Below are 18,373 nucleotides of genomic sequence, written 5' to 3' on the forward strand. Positions count from 1 at the left end.
AATGAGTAGATTCTCATGCATATTAGAATACAATGTGCTCTTGTTCTAATAAAGTTTTCTGCAAGTTGCAATGAAATGCATGTGGGTACAAGCATTATTTCTCTTAGAGGATTTTGGGGGTGATAGTCAAGGGATTTATAAAGCAGCCTCAAATATTGCCTAAGAGGCAATTGTTACTTGTCAACTGGTTGGACTCAAAGTTGAAGTGTATTTACTACACCTTTTCTGCTGGTAAAGATTATATAGATGCTAGAAATAGAAACTGAGAATTAAGATGATAGTACTATAGTGAGAAAACTGGAGAACTTCCAGTAAATTTAATAATGAGGAAGTGCTCATAAATGTTGAAATCTACAGACATGTTAGATCAAAATTTTAAAGGGGTCACTGTATACAGCTAAAACAAATGGGTAGACTTTACAAGCACACAGTCTGCAGAATGGAGGCAACAGTGAGAAAACAAAGGTTAAGAAATGCAGATTGTAACAGTTCAATTTGCAACCCCAGAAATGCAAAAAAGCAAAATGGCTGTCTGGGGAGGCCTTACAAATAGCTGTGAAAAGAAGAGAAGCAAAAAGCAAAGGAGAAAAGGAAAGATATAAACATCTGAATGCAGAGTTCCAAAGAATAGCAAGAAGAGATAAGAAAGCCTTCTTCAGCGATCAATGCAAAGAAATAGAGGAAAACAACAGAATGGGAAGGACTAGGGATCTCGTCAAGAAAATCAGAGATACCAAAGGAACATTTCATGCAAAGATGAGCTCGATAAAGGACAGAAATGGTATGGACCTAACAGAAGCAGAAGATATTAAGAAGAGATGGCAAGAATGCACAGAAGAACTGTACAAAAAAGATCTTCATGACCCAGATAATCATGATGGTGTGATCACTGACCTAGAGCCAGACATCCTGGAATGTGAAGTCAAGTCAGCCTTAGAAAGCATCACTACGAACAAAGCTAGTGGAGGTGATGGAATTCCAGTTGAGCTATTCCAAATCCTGAAAGATGATGCTGTGAAAGCGCTGCACTCAATATGCCAGCAAATTTGGAAAACACATCAGTGGCCACAGGACTGGAAAAGGTCAGTTTTCATTCCAATCCCAAAGAAAGGCAATGCCAAAGAATGCTCAAACTACCGCACAATTGCACTCATCTCATATGCTAGTAAAGTAATGCTCAAAATTCTCCAAGCCAGGCTTCAGCAATATGTGAACCGTGAACTTCCAGGTGTTCAAGCTGGTTTTAGAAAAGGCAGAGGAACCAGAGATCAAGTTGCCAACATCCCCTGAATCATTGAAAAAGCAAGAGAGTTCCAGAAAAACATCTATTTCTGCTTTATTGACTATGCCAAAACCTTTGACTGTGTGGATCACAAAAAACTGTGGAAAATTCTGAAAGAGATGGGAATACCAGACTACCTGATCTGCCTCTTGAGAAATTTATATCCAGGTCAGGAAGCAACAGTTAGAACTGGACATGGAACAACAGACTGGTTCCAAATCGGAAAAGGAGTACATCAAGGCTGTATATTGTCACCCTGTTTATTTAACTTCTATGCAGAGTACATCATGACAAACGCTGGACTGGAAGAAACACAAGCTGGAATCAAGATTGCCAGGAGAAATGTCAATAACCTTAGATATGCAGATGACACCACCCTTATGGCAGAAAGTGAAGAGGAACATGAAAGTGAAAGTGGAGAGTGAAAAAGTTGGCTTAAAGCTCAACATTCAGAAAACGATGATCATGGCATCTGGTCCCACCACTTCATGGGAAATAGATGGGGAAACAGTGGAAACAGTGTCAGACTTCATTTTTCTGGGCTCCAAAATCACTACAGATGGAGACTGCAGCCATGAAATTAAAAGATGCTTACTCCTTGGAAGGAAAGTTATGACCAACCTAGATAGCATATTCAAAAGCAGAGACATTACTTTGCCAACAAAGGTTCGTCTAGTCAAGGCTATGGTTTTTCCTGTGGTCATGTATGGATGTGAGAGTTGGACTGTGAGGAAGGCTGAGTGCTGAAGAATTGATGCTTTTGAACTGTGGTGTTGGAGAAGACTCTTGAGAATCCCTGGGACTGCAAGGAGATCCAACCAGTCCATTCTGAAGGAGATCAACCCTGGGATTTCTTTGGAAGGAATGATGCTAAAGCTGAAACTCCAGTACTTTGGCCACCTCATGTGAAGAGTTGACTCATTGGAAAAGACTCTGATGCTGGGAGGGATTGGGGGCAAGAGGAGAAGGGGACGACAAAGGATGAGATGGCTGAATGGCATCACTGACTCGATGGACATGACTCTGGGTGAACTCCGGGAGTTGGTGATGGACAGGGAGGCCTGGAGTGCTGCAGTTCATGGGGTCACAAAGAGTCAGACACGACTGAGTGACTGATCTGATCTGATCTGATCTGTGACTGTAGCCTCTATGCATGAAATTTTTCCAGGCAAGAATACTGGAGTTTGCTAATTCTAATTTGCATGAGAATCTAGTTCTTTAGGTAAGTTTGGTAATGTTCACTTCTCAGTGCCCTGTTCCTTGGGAGTTCAGTTCCAGGTCTGTTCCCTTTCTTCCTTCTATTTGTAATTTTTAATCATTTATTTGGAGGTCAAAATATTTTTCAGTATGCTTTAGAGAACTGTGTTGCTGCTATGTCATTGAAATTAAATTTAAACAATAAAATCCTAAAACAAATTATTTTGAAGGAAAATAACAATTTATGAGAGATTATCACATAATGGAACTAAAAACATTCTTGAAAATAATCAGAGGTTAAAGATTTTTTATACCACATAACTATTCTACTTTTGAAGACTCCAGCTCAATCTCTGTGTTGGGAAGATCCCTTGGAGAAGGAAATGACAGTCCATTCCAGTATTCTTGCCTGGAAAATTCCATGGATAGAGGCAACCATGTAAGGGGTCACAAAAGAGTCAGAACATGACTGAGCACACATACATTTCATCCTTAAACTGTAATTGTTGCACTGAGAAAGTTTTCTGTTTGAGCTCTGTTCAAGCATGAGAAACACTAACAGGAAAAAGCTTACCTAGTTCTTAAGAATTTATGTGTAAAGTTTTATAGATTCAGATAGCAAAATTATGTTTTAATGGATATATTTTGTGTGTATACAATGAAGAATGAAGATCAAGTATAGTGCCCTAATATGAATGAAATTAGGAAATTTGAAGTGTAAATAAAGGACTTTTAACAAATTAAGATACATAGATTGGATGATGATAGGAATACAAAATATGCTGTCAACTCAAATTATTTGTAACACATGGGTATTTATGGAGGCCATTTTTTTCTCCTGTAGTTAGGCAACTCTCAGTGCCCTTTACAAAGGTCAGCAACTCCCAGGAAGATGGATTATATATAGGTAGAACAATCTGGCATCTATTATGTTAAATTCCTGTTAACACTAATAAGATTATCTCTGCCCTTTTCCTCCATTTCCAAATAGTTTTGGCGATCTCATTTTTAGAAAAGTATTTAGTATAGTTTATATGCAAAGATTATTCCCCTTTCCTGTTATCTGATAATATGTTAAGATATTTTATAAGAAATATTAGTTAGAACAAAGCCCTTTTGGAAATAAAGAAGGCACTGGAGTATAAAGGGCATTTCCCAATTTGTAACTAAGCTCCATTCCATTTTAGTTGGAAAAGCACTAGTACAATAAAAATACTACAAAGTAATCAGTCCCCTTACAAACAAAATAAAGTATCTTATCAATAATATCTGGTTTCCCCAAGTGCTTCCCCACTAGGTGAGCCCTGTCATAGACTGCTGACCATACTATTATCTTTTCTGGGCTTTCAAGGTGCTTTGCAGGATACAGAACAATGTACCACTTGTAAAAGTAGCCTGTTTACTGAGTGAGAACTAAAGTGATGACTATTTTCTCTCCATGCAAAGGCTTGTATGAAAGAAAACTCCCATGAAAAATTTAGTTAGTAGTTAGACCAAACTGATACAATCTCATTTCACTTGTGTACGCAGACTTAGAGTGGACAGAACACTTACTGTCAGGGCACAGATTGATATTTGAATGAACATTAGTGGAAAGTTATCTTTCACAGAACATACATAATAAATGATAATGCTGTGCTTAAAATGCATAAAATAAAATGAGAAACAGCAAAGATTATACTTAATTTATTCCAAGTAGTCTCTTAAACAAACTGAAAAATATCAAGTGCTAATCGATCCATTAAGAATATTACATTTCCTAATAGTAATTAGTTGGTTGGCAGCAGTCCCTTGAAAACAAACCAAAGCTTAATTGTATTATTTATTATTCATTTAAGATAATAGTGAAAATGATAATGGATATATTACCTTCTTTACCATCTGAGTTACCAGAGAAGCCCTTATATTACCTTAAATAATTATTCTCAATCCAAATTTCTTGGTTATATATTGTAAAAATTTTCAAGAGCAAATTCTGCTTATATCCCTATGTCTTCCACTTACAGTTTTATAGTAAAATCATATTTTCAAACTAATTTCTAATCATACTTTTGGAGCAAAGAGTAACAATGTCTTGGTTTTTATGCCTCTGATTTCTCCATATGGAAAGTAGCACAACACAAATTATTACAGTGATATAGTTTTAAATACACTCACCTTTATCATCAAAGTAATACACACTCAAGAGCAAAACAAGTACATAAAATGCAATAAAAATCCCACCACCCACAGGCTGGTATTCTTATTCTGTGTAACCTAATCTAGGCATTTTTCAATGCCAAAGGTGAAAAGTGAATCATTTAGCAAATTTCTGTAATACTTTTTTTGCTCCTGCATTGTTATAATAGTTTGACATGTTCTTGTGTCATAATGTATTTAATCAAATTCTTAATGGAAATGATGGTAGCTTCTAAATCTGGATCTTTATAAACAACTTTGTGAGATGCACTGTTGTAGCAACATCTATCCATTCACCCTCTGAAAAGCCTTTGGGAGAGTGTAAACATGGCCTTCAGAAAATATGCGCCAAGCAGTTCCTACAAGTGAATTTTTTAAGCAGGTCAGGTAAGTACTTTGTATTTTCAATAACAATTAGGAGACCTGATTTCTTAACCTAATTGTACCACAAATGAGTTGTGTGACCTTGGGCAATTCATTCAGTCTTTCTAAGGTTTACTTTCTTCATCCAAAAAAGAAAATGATATCTGTTGAGGTCTTTTTTACAGACTGGGGCCTGGTGGATCGGAGTCAACGAAAAGAAAGCAAAAGAGAGAGACTAATATCCCTCAGGTTATGTGGAAAACCAATAAGGCCCTTGCACAGGACTTGTACCGCTCATAAAGGCACAGGGTGTCCTCTCAACGAGGTTTTGAAAGCCCGGGCAGAAAAGTGAGCTCGGCAGGTTTCCAGGCTCCAAGGAACTAGCTGGAGAAGAAAAGAGGGATGCGGGAGACCCAAGTCTCTAATGGAACAAGGGTGCTTTATTCATGTTTGTGTGAGCTTATATATTGTTATACAAGGAAGCTTTAAGTGAAAAATAAAGTCAGGCAAAGAACAAAAAACCAGACATATAACAACCATTAGCAAGGGAATAACAAGAAATAACAATTGTTACAAGGCCAGAAGACAATCCATATCTTGAGTAAGAGGGTCATGTCTAAACAGTTTTACCTTGGGGTAAAAGGTTACTGAAGGAAATCCATGCATGTGTTCCATCCCATGACCTCAGTCCTGGGAACAGCTTGCCACTCCACTCGTTCCTGTCTACCAGGAACTGATAAGGAAGAGAGGGTTCATGAGAAACAGAAAACAACATACAGAAATCCTAAAGTTAAACGTTCCTTGACAGATATCCAAGGCCCAGAATTAAATTGATGTAATTCAATTTTGAAATAAATTTAAATAAAAAAGGAAAGTATTAAATGCCTTGAATATCTTTTGATGATGTTTCCCACCATCTTCTATAGAGGCCACTTTCTTCTTTCTAATACCTAATGCTTTGTGGCTTAGAAGGTAAAGTACCTGTACAAGAAAGTACAAGTACTTCTTGCATGCATGAATTACCCTATTGAACATATTAATAATTTTGTTTTAATCTTGTTTTAATTTGTTTTTCTGATTTTAAAGAGTATATAATTTAAATATACTTAAATAAATATTCATAAAAATTAATTTATCTTCCAATTTATTTGTCTGTGCTTACTGGCATATTCATCATTTTCTAATGAATTTGTAAATGTCCTTTATGTATTTTAACAGAAACTGATTTCTGCAAAATTTCTCATTCTGAGCTATGTGAGATACTCAATATTGAATTAATAAAATTTGCATTTTTAAAAAATCAGCCATATAACTGATCAACTTAAATGTCACATGAAAATTCTTATTATGGGTGAGTTAATATTAACTTGAAATAATGTAGTGATTTTCTGTATCATATAGCATATTATTTAGACAAATAATAAAGCTGAATAAATTATAAAATATGGATGCTGAAAATGAGTCACTTGTGCTCTCATAAAATAAGTTTAAAATTAACAATGACCATGTTTAAGAAGAAAAATAATATGCTAACAAAGTAAATTTAAAATAATAGTTAATAAATAGTATATTATGAGAAGTACAAACTGGCAGAATATAAAGCTTTTTGGTCTAGTCTTTGGGGTAGAAAATAATCTTTATGTCATAGTGGACCATAACCTTGAAGTGTTTCAATGATAAGCAATGGTGATGAAAAAGCATGATATTTCATAGCATTAATGACTTATGTAATAGGAAATTGATTTCCTAACACCTTTCCCTTGCATAGTGTCTTTTTCCTTAGATTGAAAGAGAATCAATACGTGAATATCTGAGTATATGAAAGGCAGCCAAGTGCAAAGAAAACACTATTCAATTAGCAATTAGGAGACCTGATTTCTTAACCTAATTGTACCACAAAAGAGTTGTGTGACCTTGGGCAAGTCATTCAGTCTTTCTAAGGTGTACTTTCTTCATCCAAAAAAAGAAACTGATAGCCAAGGCCCAAGACTAATTTTATGTAATTCAATTTTGAAATAAATTGAAGTAAAAAGGAAAGTATTAAAAGCCTTGAATATCTTTTGATGATGTTTCCCACTGTCTTCTATAGAGCCCATTTTCTTCTTTCTAATACCTAATGCTTTGTGGGTCAGAAGGTAAAGAATCTGCCTGCAATGCAGGAGACCAGAGTTCAGTACCCCTGTTGAGAAGATCCCATGGTGAAGGAAATGAATGGCTACCCACGCCAGTATTCTTGCCTGGGAAATCCCATGGACAGAGGAGCCTGTCCATGGGGCAGCAAAATAGTCAGATAAGATTTAGTGACTAAACAACAATAACTGTTCTTACTGAATGCTCACAAAACTCGAGAAGATCAGTATTGCTCCTATTTCATTTTATAAATGAAGAAATTGACCTAAGAGAAGCTAAACAATTTGTCCATCTTCACAGTGTTAGTGAGCAGTCAGACTAGGATTCAAATGCAGGCAGTCTGATTCCACAATCTGTGACTTCAAATATCACCTACACTTTCATCAATATGTATTTTTGCTCAAATAAACTTGGGAAACACTGGCTTCAACAGAACAAAATCAGTTGAATGCAAGACATTTTAGAATATTTAAGATTTGTTTTGCATATTCAAGACAGAATCATGTGCAGAGCTGCCTACAGTTTTTTTTTTTTTTTTTTTTTTTGACTACGGAATTCCTATGACAAGGAATACTGACCATGTCAAAAGCACTAAAGTTGGAAAATGCTGATTTGAGTTATCCAATGGTAACTTCACCAAGGAAGATCTTTATAAAAAACAATTCCTTAAATAATTTGGAGAAGTATTAAAGATTATCTCTCTATGGGATTTGCTTTCCCATAAGACTAAATTCCATTTCCCATGTTCCTTTTTTTTTTCCTTTGTAGTACTTAATGTAAGAAATTTTACCAATGCATTAAAGATATGTTTACTGGGAAAATGGGCTTCAGAATGGTCACTGTTCTGAAAAGAAGTGAATATTTTTATACTAAGAGCATTCTTTCCCAGGAGTTTTGCTTAGGACATTGGGAGAACATTGTTTACCATTTCTTAGCAGTTCTGAAATTCAAACACTGATTGTTTGAAAAATATTTTCTATAATACATTATAAAGGGATAAAAATAACCCACAATTTACAGCATTATTCTGTAGATGTCTAAGTATGTTATTTATATTCATCAAATAAGCAAACTATAATAAAACAAAAATTGCAATTATTCCAAATTAGATACTTCATCATATTTAACCATCTGAGCTTTTCTAAGTATCACTTTGAAAAAAGAATTTACCAAAAAAGTCACAAAAACAACAACAAAAAAGAATTTATGTCTCCTGAGACTTACAAAATATATTTAATCTCATAAAATATCTCAGAATTCAAGTGCAGGGAACAACATAATACAGTTAATCCTCATTATTTATAGATTCTGTATTTGTAAATTAGCCTGCTCGCTAAAATGTACTTGCAACTCTAAAAGCAATACTCACAGGTACTTTGTGTTACTAGCAGACATGCTCAGAATGGAAAAAAACTTGTGTCACTCAACTCGTTATTCCCAGTTCAGGTTGAAGGAGATGATGCTCTGCCTTCTTGTTCCAGCTCTCACACTGTAATAGTACCCTTTCCTTGATCTATTTATTACCAATTATAAAAAAAGGAGAAGGAAATGGCAACCCACTCCAGTATTCTTGCCTGGAGAATCCCATGGACAGAGGAGCCTGGTGGGCTACAGTCCATGGGGTCACAAAGAGTAGGACACAACTGAGCAACTAATATACACACTAAAAGAAAAAAAACTGTGCCTTTTTTGGTGATTACACTGCTTAAAATTCCCCAGAAGTGTACTGCTGAAGTATGGTCTAGTATTCCTGAGTGCAAGAAGGCTGTGATATGCCTTCTGGAGAAAATACGTGTATTAGATAAGCTTCATTCAGGCATGAGTTATAGTGCTGTTGGCTGTAAGTTCGTTGTTAATGAATCAACACTGCCATACAACCAGAAAAGGGATACTGATTTTTTTTTTTTTTTAACTACAGTAGATAATGTTGCTGTGAAGCTGAAAGACAAATAAATTTAATTATGTTACCCAAGAAAAAGAAAATGTTAAACTCTTCTTGGCTAGTTCTGACTGTATCCCATATTTCAAAAAAGGAAGAATGTGAAAGTTGCTCAGTCGTGTCTGACTCTGCGACCCAGTCCATGGAATTCTCCAGGCCAGAATACTGGAGTGGGTAAGCTTTTCCCTTCTCCAGGGGATCTTCTCAATTTCCTTCTCCAGGGGAATCTTCCCAATCCAGGGATTGAACTCAGGTCTCCTGCATTGCAGGCAGATTCTTTACCAGCTGAGCCACCAGTGAAGCCCAAAAATACTGGAGTGGGTACCCTATCATTTCTCCAGCGGATCCCCCAACCCAGGAATCGACCCAGGAATCAAACTGGGGTTTCCTGCATTGCAGGCGAATTCTTTACCAGCTGAGCTACCAAGGAAGCCCCATTTCAAGATGTGAAATGGTATGGGAAATATTAAATGCACAGGTAAGGGAAGTTCTGCAGATCAGGGCTTGGGAGAATTTTTTAAATATTGCTATGCATTATTACCGGATAAAAGTTATGCTGAAGAACAGATTTTAAATACTGATGAGACTAATGTGTTTTATAAGAACTTGGGCAAAGGATTCTATATTGCAAAAGGTATTTCAGTTGACAAAAATGTAGTGACTAGAAGTTCTCAAGAAGCTGCCCCTGTGCTCCCCTGTGAGTAATAGTCCAGCATTTGTTGCAGTGTGACAAATGTTAACAGCAACATCATAGAACATTAGCACTGTAATCAGTGAGAACCAACTGCATCCTTTAAGATTTTCTTTCCAGATACTCCCCTGACATAATTTTAAAATGTGTAGAAAGAAACCTTGCAAATAAAAGCTGAAATACTTTTTTCAGCCACAGAAATCACTGTTCTGGGTTTCTAACAGAAAAACAAAATGCAGCATCAAATGGGGTGACTAGATTGTCCCTACTCTAAAGTGACTTGTTTATAGTGAGGACTGAGGAACCAAAGTTCCACTTTGAGATCTCAAAGGAGAGTATAGAAAGAGAACCCATGACATAAAAGTCAGAATTCTTCAAGCAATGGGAGTAAAAAAAAGACTCTCCAATTTCCTAAAGTAGACTTTTGGACAGGAAACTGCCAGAATGGAAGAATATGACAAGATGGGTTTTGAGAATGAGTTGCCCCAGTTACTGAGCATTGCCACATACACTTGGAAATTTAAGAAGGAGCTGAGTTTATTCTTTATTCAAATATACCATAAAGTTTATTCTCATTCATATGATATACTTAACTCATTTTAGTGAGTACTATAGTTAAGAAAAGCTTGTAAAATTTAGGATAATAGCAGACATATGAGAAGACATACCAGATTTGATGTGGTGGATAGGCTGCTATATATATGATCTAGTATTATAGATACAAACTTTAAAATGAGAAGTTATTTGGAAAAGCAGATCTCTGGTTCAAGAGAAAGGTGTATAGATTTTTGATGATTATAGATATAGCTATAGAGAAAGCGAGGGAATTTCAGAAAAACATCTGCTTCATTGACTATGTGAAAGCCTGTGACTGTGTGGATCACAACAAACTGTGGAATGTTCTTAAAGAAATGGGAATACCAGACCATCTTATCTGTCTCCTGAGAAACCTATATGCAGGTCAAGAAGCAACAATTAGAACCTTACATGGAAAAACTGACTGGTTCACATTTGGGAAAGGAGTATGACAAGGCTGCATATTGTCACCTTGTTTATTTAACTTCTATGCAGAGTGCATCATGCAAAATGCTGGACTGGTTGAATCATATGTGGGAATCAAGATTGCGAAGACAAATATCAACAGCCTCAGATATGCAGATGATGTCACTCTACTGGCAGAAAGCAAAAGGAACTAAAGAACCTCTTGATGAAAGTGAAAGAGGAAAGTGAAAAAGTTGGCTTAACACTCAGTATTTGAAAAACTAAGATAATGGCATCCAGTCCCATTGCTTGATGGCAAATAGAAGGAGAAAAAGTGGAAGCAGTGATAGATTATATTTTCTTGGACTCCAAAATCACTGTGGTCTTCCCAGGTGGCGCTAGTGGTAAAGAACCCACCTGCCAATGCAAGGGCCATAAGAGACGGAGATTTGATCCCTTGGTCAGAAAGGTACCTGGAGTAGGAAATAGCAACCCATTCTAGTATTCTTGCCTGGAGAATCCCAAGGACAGAGGAGCCTGGTGAGCTACAGTCTATAGGGTTGCACAGAGTCAGATATGACTGAAGTGACTCAGCACGCAAAATCACTGTGGATGGAGACTGTAGCCATGAAATTAAAAGACTCCTGTTCATTGAAATGAAAGCTATGATAAACCTAGACAGTGTATTAAAAAGCAGAGATATCACTTTGCAGACAGACAAAGGTCCATATGTCAAAGCTATGGTTTTGCCAGTAGTCATTTACAGATGTGAGAGCTGGATCATAATGAAGGCTGAGCACTGAGTAACTGTTCCTTTAAGTCGTGGTGCTGAAGAAGACTCTTGTGAGTCCCTTGGACTACAAGGAGATCAAACCAGTCAATCCTAAAGGAAATCAACCCTGAATATTCATTGAAAGGACTGATGCTGCATCTGAAGCTCTAGTACTTTGGCCACCTGATGCAAAGAATGGACTCATTAGAAAAGACCAAGATGCTGGGAAAGATTGAAGGCAAAAGGAGAAAGGGGTGGCAGAGGATGAGATGGTTAGATAACATCACCAACTCAAAGGACTTGAGTTTGAGCAAATTGTGGGAGATAGTGAAGGACAGGGAAGACTGGCATGCTGCAGACCATAGCATCACAAACAGGTGGACACAACTTAGGGACTAAACAATAAGGTATAGCTATAGTAGAGCTACAGAGAATTATAGATACTAAATATACGCATGGTCAGTCACTCAATCATGTCCGACTCTTTGCGGCCCCATGGACTGTAGCCTACCATGTTCCTCTGTCTATGGAATTTTCCAGGCACGAATACTAGAGAGGGTTGCCATTACCAACTCCAGGGAATCTTCTTGACCCAGGGATCGAATCTGCATCTCTTGTATCTCCTGCATTGGCAGGTGGGTTCTTTACAACTAGCACAAATGTGAAGCCCAGTACACACATTTATACTAATATATATTATTACTACTACTACATCGCTTCAGTCGTGTCCGACTCTGTGCGACCCCATAGACGGCAGCCCACAAGGCTCCCCCGTCCCTGGGATTCTCCAGGCAAGAACACTGGAGTGGGTTGCCATTTCTTTCTCCAATGCACGAAAGTGAAAAGTGAAAGTGAAGTCGCTCAGTCGTGTCTGACTCTTAGCGACCCCATGGACTGCAGCCTACCAGGCTCCTCTGTCCATGGGATTTTCCAGGCAAGAGTACTGGAGTGGGTTGCCATTGCCTTCTCCGATATATATTATTAAGTACATATATATTTAGCATATATTTATATTATATATTATCTATCTATATTATTTATACAAATCAAGCACATAGATTTGGCAGTTAGCAACAAATAGGGGTTATTGAACACAAAGCTGCAGTTGAAACACTAAGGCAAACTGCAAAAGAAATGGTTGTTAGCAGCAGTTAACTAGAGGAATGACCACTCCTAGGGAGTTATAGAAGAAAATTAACAAAACAGAAGACATCATAATGCTGTGAAGAAAGTAAAACAGAATATAATGATGCAACCATTGGGACTGGATGTCATTACCAATGTTATTTTCATATCAACAGAGGTAACAGGCTGAAACAAGGTATGTTATATTTAAGGCAGTGTGCATTACAAAAATGAAGGTGAAGGAACCTTATATGGAAAACTTTTGACAGCAAGGTGGGATGAGAGCAATGAGAGAAGCAGTGAAACTAACTGTCCTCAAGTTTCTATATCCTACAGACTTAAACTTTTAAAGAGAATTTCACGGTACTTGGGACTTGAAAATACTCAACAGATTTCATTTAAATAAAATATTTAGGCTCAAGTGAAAAAAAATAACCATGTGATCTGTATATTATCAATTACCTACTAACACAGGAAGAAAAACTGAGATAAGGACATTAAGAAACCTGTATCAGAATACACAGTACAGACTCAGGTGTGAATCCAGGCAAGTTGATTCGAAGTGTGTATGTGTGGCTGCGTTCCTTCACTTTTCACCTTAAATTACCACAACATTCTTAATTGGCTATACCTCAATACAAAATAAAAAGTTTAAAGAAAAAAAAAATTTGAAGTTTGAGCTCTAACTCTGCTATAATGCCTAAGTAACTAAATTGGTAGCATGGAAAATTCCGTCTCTAAAAAATGCTTTGTTCATTTATCTAGACAGACTATATTTTTTAGATTAGTATTAGGTCACAGCAAAATTCAGGGAAAAGTATGGAATTTTTTTTTTATATAACCCCTGTCCCTACACATAAGTGTGTGTGAGTGTATTAATCATTCAGGCATGTCCAACTCTTTACAACCCCATGGACTGCAGCCTGCCAGGCTTTGTTCTTGGGATTCTCCAGGAGAGAATCCTGGAGTGGGTAGACATTCCACTCTCCAGGGACTCTTCCCGACCCAGGGATCAAACCCAGGTCTCCTGCTTTTCAGGCTTCTTTACTGTCTGAGCCACATACATAGTTTCCCTAATTACTATTAATAATATCTTCTAGCAGAGTGGTAAAATTGTTACAGTTGATGAACCAACATATCCTTATAATCCAAAGTTCACAGTTTACATTAGGTTTCACTCTTGGTGTTACACATTATATGTATGTGCTCAGATGGTAAAAATCTGCCTGCAATGCAGGTGACATGGGTTCGATCCCTAGGTCTGGAATTCTCCTGGAAAAGGAAATGGCAACCCACTCCAGTATTCTCGCCTGGTGAATTCCATGGACAGAGGAGCCTGGCGGGCTACAGTCCATGGGGTCACAAAGAGTCAGACACAACTGAGTGATTACACTTTCTTTTCTTTCTCTGAGGTAAGTACCACGGAAAGGCATAGGTTTTGTTTCTTAAGAAATGGCCAAATAGTCTGCCAAAGCTGCTATACCATGTTGTAGCTCCAGCAGCACTGTCAGAGTTCCCATGACTACACATCCTCACCCCATTTAGTGTTGTCAGTTCCCTGGATTTCAGCCATTCTCTGATAGATGTGTGGTAGTATCACATTATTGTTTTAATTTGTATCTCCCTGATGACATATTATGTGGAACATCTTTTTCATGTGTGATTCATATCTTTATATTGTCTTTTGTAAAGTGTTAAGGTCTGTGGCCCATTTTTAAATCAAGTTGATTGTTCTCTTATTGCTGAGTTTTAAGCGTTCTTTGTGTATTTTGGATAAATATCCTTTATAAGATATATTTTGGAGATATTTTCTCCCAATTCATGGTTTGTCTTTTCATTCTTTTGACATAGTCTTTGGTAGAGTGGGAGTTTATAATTTTAATCAAGTCTAGTTCATCAATTCCTTCTTTCGTGGATTGTGCCCTTTGTGTTGTATCTAAAGTCATCAACAAATTCAAGGTTGTCAAGACATTTTCCTGTGTTACCTTCTGAGAGTCTTATAGCTTTGGTTTTACATTTAGGTTAGGTCTGTTACTCACTTTGAATTAATTTTTATGTATGATAAGAGGTCTGTGTTTAGATTAATTTTTTGCACATATATGTCCAGTTGTTTCAGCACCATTTGTTAAAAAGATTGGAATTTAGAAAGATGGTAACAATAACCCTGTGTACGAGACAGCAAAAGAGACACTGATGTATAGAACAGTCTTATGGACTCTGTGGGAGAGGGAGAGGGTGGGAAGATTTGGGAGAATGGCATTGAAACATGTAAAATATCATGTATGAAATGAGTTGCCAGTCCAGGTTCGATGCACGATACTGGATGCTTGGGGCTGGTGCACTGGGACGACCCAGAGGGATGGTATGGGGAGGGAGGATGGAGGAGGGTTCAGGATGGGGAACACATGTATACCTGTGGCAGATTCATTTTGATATTTGGCAAAACTAATACAATTATGTAAAGTTTAAAAATAAAATAAAATTAAAAAAATAATAATAAAAACATAAATAAAACAATGCAAAACTAAAAAAAAAAAAAAAAAGATTATCTTTGCTCCATTATATTGTTTTTGCTCCTTTGTTAAAGATCAGTTGTTGATTTTAGGTGATTCTATTTCTTAACTCCCTGTTCTGGTTCAGTGATTTGTCTATTTCACCAATGTCATACTGTCTTAATGACTATAGCTTTATAGTACGTCTTGAAGTCATGTAGTTTCAGTTCTCCAACTTTTTCTCTTTCAATAGTATGTGGTTATTTTGGCTCTTTTGTTTTTTCATAAAAGTTAAGAACCAACTTATTTATATACCTAAAATAAGTTGAATTTGATTGGGATTCTCATAACATATAGATCAAAGTTAGAAAGAACTGACACTCACAGTATTGAGTCTTACCATGGACAAACTATTATGGAATATCTCTATGTTTATTTATTTCTCTGATTTCTTTCATCTATATTTTGGAGTTTTTCTCATAGAGATTTTGCACATTTTTTTTTAGCTCTATATCTAAATATTTTGGAGAAGGCAATGGCACCCCACTCCAACACTCTTGCCTGGAAAATCCCATGGATTGGAGGAGCCTGGTGGGCTGCAGTCCATGGGGTCGCTAAGAATCGAACACGACTGATCAACTTCACTTTCACTTTTTCACTTTCATGCATTGGAGAAGGAAATGGCAACCCACTCCAGTGTTCTTGCCTGGAGAATCCCAGGGGCAGGAGAGCCGTGTGGGCTGACGTCTATGGGGTCACACAGAGTCGGACACGACTGAAATGACTTAGCAGCAGCAATGCAAATGATATTGTGGTTTCAATTTCAAATTCTCTTAGTTCACTTCTAGTAGATATGAAATCAAAGGATTTTCATGTATTAAACTTGTAACCTGCAAACTTTCTATAATCACTAATTCATCCCAGAAGGATTTTTGTTTTGTTTTTCCACTCTTTTGAATTTCCCATGCAGTCCAGCATGCATCTTTGAACAAATTCTGTTTTGTATTTTTCTTACTAATCTTTATACTTCTGATTTCCTTTTCTTATCTTACTGCATTAGGTAAGACTTACAGTACAATGCTGAAAAGGTGAAGTAAAAAGGGACATTCTTATCTTGTATCTATCTTAGTGAAAAAACTTCTAGTTTATCACTAATTATAACATTAGCAGTAACTTTTTGGAGATAGTCTTTATCTAGTTGAAGAAGTCCCCTTCAATTCCTAATTTACTGGGAGTTTTTATTTTGAATTGGTCTTGAATTTTGTTGATTTTTCTGATTCATGTAAATTTTCTTTTTTTAAGTTTTTGAGCTGTTGAATTATATTGATTTTCAAATGTTGAACTAGACATATTTGGGGAAAATTCCACCTTTCCATGGTATATAATTCTTTTTATACATTGTTGGATTTGGTTTCTTTTCTTTTTTTTTTTTTTGAGATTTTTTTCATCTATGTTCATGAGAGATATTGGTCTGTATTTTTCTTTTCTTGTAATGATTTTTTCTGGATTTGGTATTAGCTATTGGTCTCATAGAATGAGTTGGGAAGTGTTACCTATGCTTCTGTCTTCAGCAAGAGATTGTGGAAAATCCGTACAATCTTCCTTTACATGGTTGGTAGACATCACCAGTGAACCAATCTGAGCCCTTTGTTTTCTGTTCCAGTAGATTATCAATTATTGATCAATTTATTTAATAGATATAAGTATAATAACATTGTCTATTTCTTCTTATGTAAATTTTGGCATATTTTCATCCCTCTTTTGTGGTGGTCCAAGGACAAAAGAACAAAGTGAGCAAGAGGGGTCTTAGAAAGCAGGAACAGAAAAAAAAAAGACCCTTATCATCCTTCCTTCCCCATGTTGTAACTACTGAAGAATTTTAGACCCCCCCTGATCTATGTAGCCTGCCTCCTCTCCTACCCCATATAAGAAGAAGGTACTCTTCTCCCATATAGTATACATACCTCATTCCATCATCAGATAACTCACAAGACCCCTACTCCTCTCCTTGAACCCTGGCTATGAAAACAGACCAAGGACTCATGTTCAAGGTCGGCTCTCCCAGACTATCAAGAAGCCTGGCCACTGTGTTGGCAGCAATTCTCCCCTCCCCCACTGTAACAAACCATATTCTTCTTTCGTTCTGCCTCTGGTCTGAAATTTTTTTCCAACCCGTCCATGGACCACAACATCTTATCTCTGATAACATTCTTTGGTTAGTAGTGCACTTTTCTGAAATTAATATACCTATTCCTGCTTTCCCTGGTTAGTTTCAACATGGTATGTTTCTTTATCAACTTTTAATCTATATGTATCTTTATACTGAAAGTGGGTTTCTTGAGGACAACATATCTGTCGTTATTCAGTCACTCAGTCGTGCCCAACTCTTTGCTACTGCCTGGACTGCAGCACGTCAGGTTTCCCTGTTCTTCACATCTCCCAGAGCTTGCTCAAACTCATGCCATTGAGTCAGTGATGCCATCAAACCACCTTGTCCTCTGTCGTCCCCTTCTCTTCCTGCCTTCAATCTTTCCCAGCATCAGAGTCCTTTCAAATGAGTCAGCTCTTCACATCACATGGACAAAGTATTGGAGCTGCAGCTTTAGCATCAGTTCTTCCAATGAAATTCAGGATTGATTTCTTTTAGGATTAACTAATTTGATCTTGCAGCCCAAGGCAAAAGTCTTCCTGGTTTGAAAGCATCAATGTTTGAAAGCGTCAGTGCTTCAGCGCTCAGCCTTCTTTATGGTCCAACTCTCACATCCACACACGACTACTGGACAAACCATAGCATTGACTAGATGGACCTTTGTTGGCAAAGTAATGTTTCTGCTTTTTTAATACACTGTCTAGGTTTGTCATAGCTTTTCTTCCAAGGAGCAAACGTCTTTTAATTTCATGGCTGCAGTCACCAACTGCATCCAAGTAAACAAAGTCTGTCACTTTCTCCATTGCTTCCCCATCTATTTGCCATGAAGTGATGGGACCAGATACCATAATCTTAGTTTTCTGAGTTTTAAGCCAGCTTTTTCACTATCCTCTTTCACCTTCATCAAGAGGCTCTTTAGTTCTTTTTCACTTTCTGCCATAAGAGCAGTGACATCTGCATATCTGAGGTTATTGATATTTCTTATTACTCATTTTAGTAGTGAATAATTTACTTTCATTTGTATTTTTATAACTAGACTAGTTTTTGTAAATGTGCAATTTTCTGACTTTTATA

Source organism: Bubalus bubalis, chromosome 6, assembly GCF_019923935.1.
Source record: "Bubalus bubalis isolate 160015118507 breed Murrah chromosome 6, NDDB_SH_1, whole genome shotgun sequence".
Taxonomy (NCBI): domain Eukaryota; kingdom Metazoa; phylum Chordata; class Mammalia; order Artiodactyla; family Bovidae; genus Bubalus; species Bubalus bubalis.